The sequence below is a fragment of the Apodemus sylvaticus genome, chromosome 1 (assembly GCF_947179515.1).
Source record: "Apodemus sylvaticus chromosome 1, mApoSyl1.1, whole genome shotgun sequence".
Classification (NCBI taxonomy): Eukaryota; Metazoa; Chordata; class Mammalia; order Rodentia; family Muridae; genus Apodemus; species Apodemus sylvaticus.
Genome location: NC_067472.1, coordinates 80,681,900 through 80,692,231, shown reverse-complemented (window position 1 = coordinate 80,692,231; position 10,332 = coordinate 80,681,900).

Below are 10,332 nucleotides of genomic sequence, written 5' to 3'. Positions count from 1 at the left end.
CCTTACTTGGAGAAATGGGTAAAGGGCCAAGACACATGCCCTACCTAGAACTCGAAGGAACCCAGGAGAACCCCAAGCTGATTGTCTGTGTCTGGTGGAAGACATTGGTTGAAAGGGAATGTCAGAGTGAAGGTCATTGCTCAGACTTTCACTAAAAACCCTTGACCTTTGGCTACATTGGGGGTGGGGGAGATGCTCTCTAAGTTGTACTAAATCTGTGCTAAGTTTGTCTTTTTCCAAGTTCTGGTTCATCAGAGAAGAGAGACCAGGACGATGCAGAGGTGACCAGCATGGAGTCAAATGCACACACTGGCCCTTCCCCATTCCTCCCACTGTGCCAGCGGCTCTGTTGAAAAGCCAGCCGCTGGAAGGGACCTGTACACAAAGACCTGAGAGGTTAGCCCTAAACAGCTGACATCTGTTCCTCCAAGTGTATGTGAACCTTCATGGCCATCTTGGACTAGCTTTTAAAAACAAGCCCAAGTAGGTTCTTAAATCCAGAAGTAAGTCTGTCAATCAAGAGAACGCCTCAGTCTTTTTTCATTTGCCTGGGCTCAGCACCTCAGACCGGGCACTTTATAAAGAGTTGAGGCTTACTGAGCTCACAATTCTGGAGACTGGAAGGCCCAAGAGCATGGAAAGCATGCAGTAAATATTCTTACTGTAAGGCTTGGGTTTCCTTCCACTACTAAAAGGACCCTCAGTCTAGTCTCAATCATCTCCCAAGCTGTATCCAAGCCCATCAGCATATGAACTGGAAAATTAAGTTACTAACACCTGAATTCTTGGGAATAGTGCAAACCTCAATGGGAACCTCACTTTTGCGATATAGAGAGGAAACAAACAAAAAACAAACAAACAACAACAACAAAACAGCCCTCTGGTGAGATAGGTGAGTTTATTTACACAAGGCGAGAGGACTGAACAGGAGTCTTTAGTTCATATAGTATAGAGTCAAGCAGGCTGTTTGACCAGACCTCAAAGCACAGTGTTCTCACAAAGCTGCCATGTTGGTTTCCAAAACCTTCTGTGACTGTGGGCTCCTGCTGTATACTGATTCCCCACCAAGAGGTCTAGATGTGCCTAACCCCCTAAGCCAACCCTTGGAGAAAAGAGATTTAATGGGGATAAAACATGGTATGGACCCTCCTTGCAGCACAACTAGAAGAACCTGATTGGCAGGCAGGAGCCTGATTGGCAGGCAGGAGCCTGATTGGCAGGCTGGAGCCTGATTGGCAGGCAGGAGCCTGATTGGCAGACAGGAGCCTGATTGGCAGGCAGGAGCCTGATTAGCCTGCAAGCTGATGGGCCTCACTGGTTCCTTAAGAGCAGAAAAGACCCCAAGACGGCATCCCACTTAGTTCCCTCCCTGGTCGGGGAGAGACAGAGTTGGGTTATGATCTGTGAAGCCACAGCACAGAATATAAAGAGATTATGAGGATGGAGGGCAGAGCGTCAGAGCGTCAAGAGGGGCTGCAGAATTACCAAACTCGGGCTGTCTCTGAACCCAAGAGGAAAAGAAACACCCGATGTCGGCGTGGATGTAGAAACTTCTCTTTGGTCTGAGTCTGGAAGTTGGAGCAGAATCGATGAGCCTACTACGCTACCTACACTACCTATGTGGTATTTTATTCTAAGTGAATCCTGGCTGTGTTTTGATTAGAATGGGGGATGTTTGCAAACACCTCTACTCTGCTTTGAAGATAAAAGAGTGCTCATAGGGTGCAGCTGTAGTCAGTCAATATGGATGGACAGGGACTGAGGTTTCTGGGCCTTTGGAAAAGAAAACAGACTCAGCAGACTTTAAATCTTACTTTCCTTTTGAGGCTGTGCCAGGAACTGCAGCAGTCTTTGGGGGCCTGGCCATGAGGTATCATACACGGAGCTGCTGGTTAAGCTCTTGGGTGACTCAAGCTCAACTGTTACTTGATGAAAACAAGCCCCTTTGTGTTTCCTTTTGTTGTTTTTGTTGTTGTTTGTTTGTTTGTTTGGTTGGTTGGTTGGTTGGTTGGTTGGTTGGTTGTTTTTTCCTGAATATCAGCATTGGTTTCTCACTGCCTGATTTAGGAAGGAATTTCTATTTGCCACAGACAGGGACCCCACAGGACCTCAGGTGACTGTGTCAAGAGAATTGGAAAAAGCTACCCAGAATCCCACCCTCACCACAAAGCCACCTGAAGCCAGGGGGAAATTCCAAGAAGCCATAACTGTTTGGTTTAGCACCCCTGAACAAGAAGCTGAGGAACATATTTTACCTATCAAAGCAGACCTGGCCTCCATGTCCCGCCCCCATCCTTGAGTGCCCACCTGGCTTACCCTGCCCCCATTACCTGAATTTTCTAGCCCCCTTCCCCCAGAGGTTCTTCCCCATAAAATCCAGACATTTTGGTCTCTCTCTTTTCTTTCCTCTGTGCCAGAGTCCTTTCTCTCTTTCTTCACACTCCTTTCCCCGTGGCGACTTCCCTGGCCTCCTTCCTTGTTGCCAGTGAACTTGCCCACTAGAAAGCAGCTCCCCAATAAACCTGCCTTTAACATATTCTAATCTGGCTTGAATTGGCTCATTCCACCAGCAGAGAAATAACCTATCAGTAACATTTACTAGGGAAATATTTTTGGCCCATAGACCCATCCCCTCTCTCTCCATCTCCTCCCCCTCCCTGTCCCTCTCCCCCATCAAACAGTACAGGTTAGGAGCCCAGTCGCAGGCAGGGAAGGGAGTATTGCTGGAGGGTCCAGGGCTATGCTTTCCTGACTAGGAGCACAGGATTGGGAGTCTCCCACGCATGTGTCTCCACCCCTGCTCTGATGTGGGTGAGGTGTGTGACCTGTCCCAGTTCCCTATCCACTCCAGGCTCTCTTCTTTTCACAGAGCTGGCAGTGTATCGCCTCTCAGCACTGCCCTGAGAATTTTAAGAAATACAGATAAAGTCACTAGCCGAGAAACAATGTAAATGTCCTTTAACTCACCAGTAGAGGTGTGGTCACAGAAACTATGGAATGCTACTCGACTGTAAAGAAAAAATGAAATCATGAAGTTAGTAAGCCAATGGATAGAGCTAGAAAACATCATATTAAGTAACCCTGACCCAGAAAGACCAACACTTTGTGTCCTTGTCCATCTGAGGCTCTAAAGCTGCAGATGTGAGTACACAGCCTGGAGGGACAGCAAAAACCCAGGAAGGCTTAGAAAGACAGAGCAGGGGTGGGGGAGCTGAAGAGGGAGGAGTAGCAGGATACAGATGCTGGGGGCGCAGAGGAGGGCTTTAGTTAGGAAGTGGTAGGATGTCAATACAGAATGAGGGGGAGGAAGGATGAAACTTTAACACTGAGGACATTTGGAAAAGCCTTGAGGAATCATGTTGCTTTTATCTATTCAAGAAATAAAAGCAGAAGTGATGACACTACCACCAGGCCTGGTGTGTAGAACCCACCATGCTTGCCCATCGGTCCCTCACTTCTACCTGCTGCGGATGCTCAGACATGACTCAAGGCCCCACAGACTGAAAGAGCTTCAAGATGGGATGTTGCTGCCTGGGCTTGGCTCTGAAAACTGGACACAAACCACAAGGAGCACGCGTGCGCACGCGCACACACACACACAGAAGCTGGGGTGGGTGAGCTGGACTCATTGATGGACAGCAGCAGCAGCAGGAGGGGGAGGAGGAGGGGGAGGAGAGGGAGGAGTTAGTCTCAGTAGGTGGTTTCTGTTGGCTGGATGCATCAGGTTGCAGTCATACTGAGGTAGAAAGCTGAAGTAGCCAATTCTTGCACACACTAGTCAGTCATTCATAAATGTTTGTACATGGACCTGAGGAAGGCTTTGTGTCCCTCTAAGCCTCACCTGGGGATGGCTTTGCCTTTCCTGCAGGTCCGAGGCACTGGAGTTCTTGACAAGGCCATACCTATGTCAAAAATACACATTCAGTCAGGACTTTATCCAAAGTGATTCCTCAAAAATGAACTGCTCTGCTCTTTAGAGTATTCCCTTAGAGCTACTGTGAAAAGAAAACACACAGCTAATGTGTCTAGCTCTTAGGGTTCAGGGCGTCTTCTTTTGCAATGCAGGCAGGTCTACTCTAACAGCTGTCTCAACACCCTGGCAAAAAGATAAAAGCGTGAACAACCCCAGGGAAATTTGAATTTGGAAGATCATTATTTTCAGACTTTCATAATTTTGTTGTTATATTTTATAATCAGTAATATTTGGAAATGGAAAGATGACTTGGTGGTTCAGCAAGTATACTGTTCTTGCAGAAAGCCTGGTTCTGTCCCCAGCAGACACAACCTGAAGCTCCCAGCAGTATGTGACTCTAGCTCCAGGGAGCCAAAGCCCTCTTCTGGTCTTCACTTATGTGCACACCGTACCCACACAAAGACATACAAATAGACACAAAACTAAAAATAATACAATAAACCTTGAAAAATAAGTCTGGTAACATTTGCATATCACTCTTTTAAAAGCTAGCAGCATTGTGAAAACAGGTAACAAAGAGTGAGCTTCCTTTCCATCCTGTTCAGAGTGGAAAATCATCCATGACAGCAGTGCTTTGCCTCTTCAAGTCAGGGAGCAGAAGACTCAGCCCACCGGGTTAGAACAATAGAAAGTTGGCAGGAGGCAGACAGCCAAGCTTCAGATCAGAAACAGACTACCAAAGGCCAAAAAACAAAGGACCCAGTGGGAGCCCCTGGCCAACAAAGAGGGTCCCAGGCAGGGTGTGTTCTCTCAGGTGTGGCTTCCAAAAAACCACACAAATAGCAGAAAAGTGGCATCATCAAATCACAATATCCAAAAGAAACAGACTGGGGAAACCGAGGCAGTCAGCCATTCCCAACTGAGTGGCTGAGTGTTCTCTCCAAGTAGGGGTTTTCCATGGCTGAACTTCCAGCTTTCTGTTTCCACTGAGGCATTTTTAGTTGATGGGATAAACAGCCTTATCCTCTGTGGAGGATGGCTCACCTAGCTGTTCTCAAGGACACAGATGGGCTGCTCTGCTGTTCTCCTCTCTCTGTGTTAGGAAGATAAGGGACCCCTGACATCCCCAGACAAGGGGCCTTCCCTTAGAAGACCCTTCGAGACATACATGCTTGGGTCTGAAATGAAGGGGCCAACACCAATTCCAGAACCAGCTTATCAGTGCATTTAAACTGTTATGTGACAATTGACCAGTATCACATACATTGTAGACTCCTAACTCCAGTTCCTCCTTTTCAGAAGGAACCACAGAGCTCAGTCCTAGGGTATGCTTTCAGACAACATGGAGTACAGCACAGACCTTCCTGGTGCAGTCTTACCATGACCATTTGTTCTCAGCCTCACACTGTGGACACCACTCTGACTTAGCATCCCCCCAACCATTTGTGTGCCTCCAGAAAGACCACATTATGCCAAGCAGTTCCACCTGAGGTTTATTGAGGGAGGAAGGGGCAGGGTGGCAGCAGAAAGAGGGGGGAAGAGATCAGAGGGGCCTTCCTCTTATATTTGGATGGTGACATAGCCACAGGTAAAAGTAGGAGGTGCCAAGTGGATTCTGGAAATATGATGTCTGTTGTCTTGGCAATAGGCATGTGGGTCAACCTGTCGCCTATGTGAATGATGTCATGGGTTTTGGAGGTCCTGATACCTCCCTTCTTTTTATTATAAAGAGAAGAAAAAGGGGGAGGGGGAAGCAGATGGTGAAAAGGGAGTGGGGGTGTCATGTCTCTTAAGCTGCTTCCTGCTGTCTAGGGGAGTCATCAGTTTTGGGGTATAATAGCTGACTTTCACCATCATCTACTTAGTAAACATTTGTATCAGGTTCCTCTGTGGACAGCGGCTCTTCTGTGGGCAGCGGCTGGTAATCCTGTAACAGGAACCAATTAATAGTTTGGTTAGAAATTTTTATACTTGTTGAAGAAATTTAGAAAAAAGATTAAGGAGTCAGGGAGCAAATAATAACACAAGGAGAGTAATTAGAAAAGGTGTTACAAAAGGGAGTATCCACTTCCATATAATTTTTGAAAATCCCAGAACTTGAGGGCTTATGTTCCCTGAAATTCTTTATGTCTGACTGTAGCTCCCGGATTTTATTTCTCACTATCCTGGATTGGTTGACATAGAAACAGCATTCTTCTTGGAGAAACAAGCAAAGACCATCTTCTTTAGCTGTTAGGACATCTGGACCCCCATTGGTTCTGAAGCACCACAGCTCCCAAAGAATCGATCTGTTTCTGGATAGTTTCAGTCATTTATTGAAAACTGCGTTCAAACTGGGAAGTGAATGTATTATATTGGATCATGGAAGTTGTTATCCCTGCAACTCTAGTACCAACCCCTATGGCTATTCCCATAGCGACCAAGAGTGTCATGACCTGAACCTATGTCAGGCACCTATCATATCTACAACTGGGATTGGCAGGGGCTTGTTTTCCTGGATTACTTCCACTTCAGAGAAAAGGAGTACCAACGTACAAACTCCTGACCAGCTGGCAGATAGGTGATGATATACCTGAGCGCCACAAAGAATTGACGTGTTCTAGACTGCAGGGCAGGCATTGTGGCAGATATGATATACCAAGGGTTATGGTTCTATTGCAGTCTAGGGAGCTTAGAGTTCCTATAGAATGTATCCTGGAGGTCTTAAAACAGTTTGCCAAAGAGAGGGACAGAGGTGAGGTATAACGGTATAGAGTCTTAGCAACATCAGAGTCAGGGCAGCTGACAAAAGGTAGGTTACTTGGCAGTATCACTGGAAAGACTGTAAGTGATAATTGTGAGTTAATTCTAGGGGGTACATGTAACCAGCAATCTTTAAAGCAACCAGGCCTGGTGACCTTAAGGAGTTGGTACACCAAGGTCAAGCTCTGAAGCAAAAGGCGAACTGACAAGTTAGTACCATTTATGAGGGGTGATGCCAAAGAGGTAAGACCTCGGAAGAGTGTTTGATTATTTCTCCTGCTTTTCTAATATCTAGAGGTTGGGCAATTGAGACACACTTTCTCTGGTGCAGATGGAGGAGTGAGAACGAAGCGAGATGAAAGCTTGAATATATGAAACCTCATTCCACTTACTGGACTGCTGACAGTATGTGTGGAGCTCTCTTAAAATGATCAGATCTAGCGTACCATTAGCTGCCCATTTGGAATTATTATCTAAAAGGTATTGAATCCAGACCTTATTGCAGAGATGTATCAGTTTTGAGGGCCTCAAATCGGGAGTTAATTTGAGAGATTTGAGATTTTTCCAGGAGACATCCCAGTGGGGTGCCTGGAGGTATGTTCAAAATCAATTTAACGCCCATTGGGTGATGGGATTGTCACTGAACTATTCTTACTGGCATCCTGAGAACTGCTCAGCAATGGGTCAGTGTACAGCCAAGCTAGAAATTCAGGTCGTCACATGAGTAACTAGAGGCTACAGCGGCAATTTCCCAGAAATTGCCAGAAAGCAATTCAACCTTGTACCTGGAATTTTCAGCCATCTGCAAAAGCTCGAAGGATTTATAAACTGTTTTCAAGAAGGAAGTCGCTCAACTGTCTAAGTCTTAACTCATAGGACAGCCAGGAGGCCAGTCATAAGGACCAGGGCATTGAAACACCGACCTCTTATCCCAAAAGAGGCTGGCTAGGCACTATCTGGGCATATAGGGTCCCTCCTGCCAACTGGAGAAACTTTTTACCAATCAATATGCTGGTGTGTGTTTGGGGGCTTCTGCAGTTGGGTAGCAGGAAATGTGGAACCATGTGGTTGGTATGGCTAGAGGCCAGTACCACGTGATGGGCACAGCTCACGTGATAGAAGTCTGTGAGTCTCACAAGAGCAGCAGTGGTCTTAGGCAGCCATGGAAATCCATGTGATAGTTGACAGCTGGTGTCAGTGGCTGGCATACACATGGTGTAGAAGTAGCTGCAGGAAGTGATGGTGGTGGCAGTCCTCCATGTGGCGCCAATTCTCCAGGGGCAGTATCTGCTTGACAGTCTCGCAGGGCAGCAATGGCCACCTGGGCTCTACAGCTCCCCTGCCGTAGCAATTCTCAAAGTCTTGGCACCAATGTTATGATTGTCGCATGGCTCCAGAAAGACCACACTATGCCAAACAGTTCCACGTGAGGTTTATTGAGAGAGAAAAGAGCAAGGTGGCAGTGGAAAGAGAAGTGGGAGAGAGAGAGATTGGAAGGATCTTCCTCTTCTATATGAATGGTGACATATTCACAGGTAAAAGTGGGAGGTGAGCCAAGTGGATTCTGCAAATATGGTGACTGTTGCCTTGGCAACAGGTGTGCGGTTCGCACTGTTGCCTATGTGATGTCATGGGTTTTGGAGGTCCTGATACCAACATACCCTGCCCCATTATCTAGGCTGGTCCATCTTGGGCTCCACTGGGGTCCTCTGGGTCCACTTGGGACCAGTCTGATGTCTAACTCTGTCCAATCTGGGGATATTTATATAGACCACTCAGGATGAACTATCCTGAGTGGGTCTTAAATATAAATTTAAAATTCACTCCTTCATCATGGCTGCCTGAAACTCAGCCTCAGGAGAAGTCTGTGCTTTGTGTCTTGTGAGTATGCATTTCTGACTCTGACAGCACAGCAGCACGGTGTGGAAGTTCCTACTTGTGGTAGATGTCACATTGACACTCAAAAATTTTTAGGGCTTCTAGATTAGAAGTGGTCAGCCTATGCATGTGAGTGTGTGCACTTGCACACACATACACATACAACTATTATAAGTGATTTGCTGTTGAAAGGTATTTACATCATGGCACTAGGATATTTTCTGGATTTTTCTTTTAATCTCATACTTATATGCCATGTAATGTAGTCATAGCTCATATCCCTATCTCCCAGGAGGAGGCAATAGACCTGGAGGTGGGGCACATAGTATGTTCTGTATTGAAGAGTGTGCCCTTATGAATGTATCTTTATGTACCAAAGCTTCTGTCTATAGATTCTTTTATATATATTGTTCAATATCTTGCTGGTTTATGCTTGACTTAGCCAGTTTCTGTGCAAGGTGCAAGATTTCTCTAGTAACGAGACTTTTTCTTCCTTAACTGAACTTTGGAACATTGTGCCTGTGGGACCGTGGTGTGAGACAGTCTATAGCTTGGTTGAGCAAGACCACTCCAGAGACTCAACTACATAAGCCTGTGTCCCTCAGTCACGTGTGGCCATGCCCCACACCCCTAGTGTTCTGGCTGAACTCCACCTCTGCAGTCACCTGGCTACAGCCAGGCTTTCCCTGCCCCTCTGCTGTTGCCAGGTAACCCAGCTTGCAATAAATAGAGGCTTCTCGCCCCTCCTTGCTCTTGTCATCCTGCTCTCTAGCCCTTTTCTCTCATCTCTCCAGTCTCTCTCTTTCCACATGGTCATGGCCTTCTCTCATCTCTGTCTCCTCCTTTTCTCTTTCCTTCCCTATCTCCTTTTCTCACTCTACTCTTTTAATAATAAAACATAAAAACTATGAACTGTCTCTTTTATTTTTTTATGTTCATAGCAGTTTTATTCATTTTTTATTCGATATTATTTTTTTATTTTTATTTTTTTTTTATTTGATATAATTTATTTACATTTCAAATGATTTCCCCTTTTCTAGCCCCCCCCACTCCCCGAAAGTCCCGTAAGCCCCCTTCTCTTCCCCTGTCCTCCCTCCCACCCCTTCCCAGTTCCCCGTTCTGGTTTTGCCAAATACTGTTTCACTGAGTCTTTCCAGAACCAGGGACCACTCCTGCTTTCTTCTTGTATCTCATTTGATGTGTGGATTATGTTTTGGGTATTCCAGTTTTCTAGGTTAATAACCACTTATTAGTGAGTGCATACCATGATTCACCTTTTGAGTCTGGGTTACATCACTTAGTATGATGTTCTCTAGCTCCATCCATTTGCCTAAGAATTTCATGAATTCATTGTTTCTAATGGCTGAATAGTACTCCATTGTGTAGATATACCACATTTTTTGTATCCACTCTTCTGTTGAGGGATACCTGGGTTCTTTCCAGCATCTGGCAATTATAAATAGGGCTGCTATGAACATAGTAGAGCATGTATCCTTATTACATGGTGGGGAATCCTCTGGGTATATGCCCAGGAGTGGTATAGCAGGATCTTCTGGAAGTGAGGTGCCCAGTTTTCGGAGGAACCGCCAGACTGCTTTCCAGAGTGGTTGTACCAATTTGCAACCCCACCAGCAGTGGAGGAGTGTTCCTCTTTCTCCGCACCCTCTCCAACACCTGCTGTCTCCTGAATTTTTAATCTTAGCCATTCTGACTGGTGTAAGATGAAATCTTAGGGTTGTTTTGATTTGCATTTCCCTAATGACTAATGAAGTGGAGCATTTTTTAAGATGCTTCTCCGC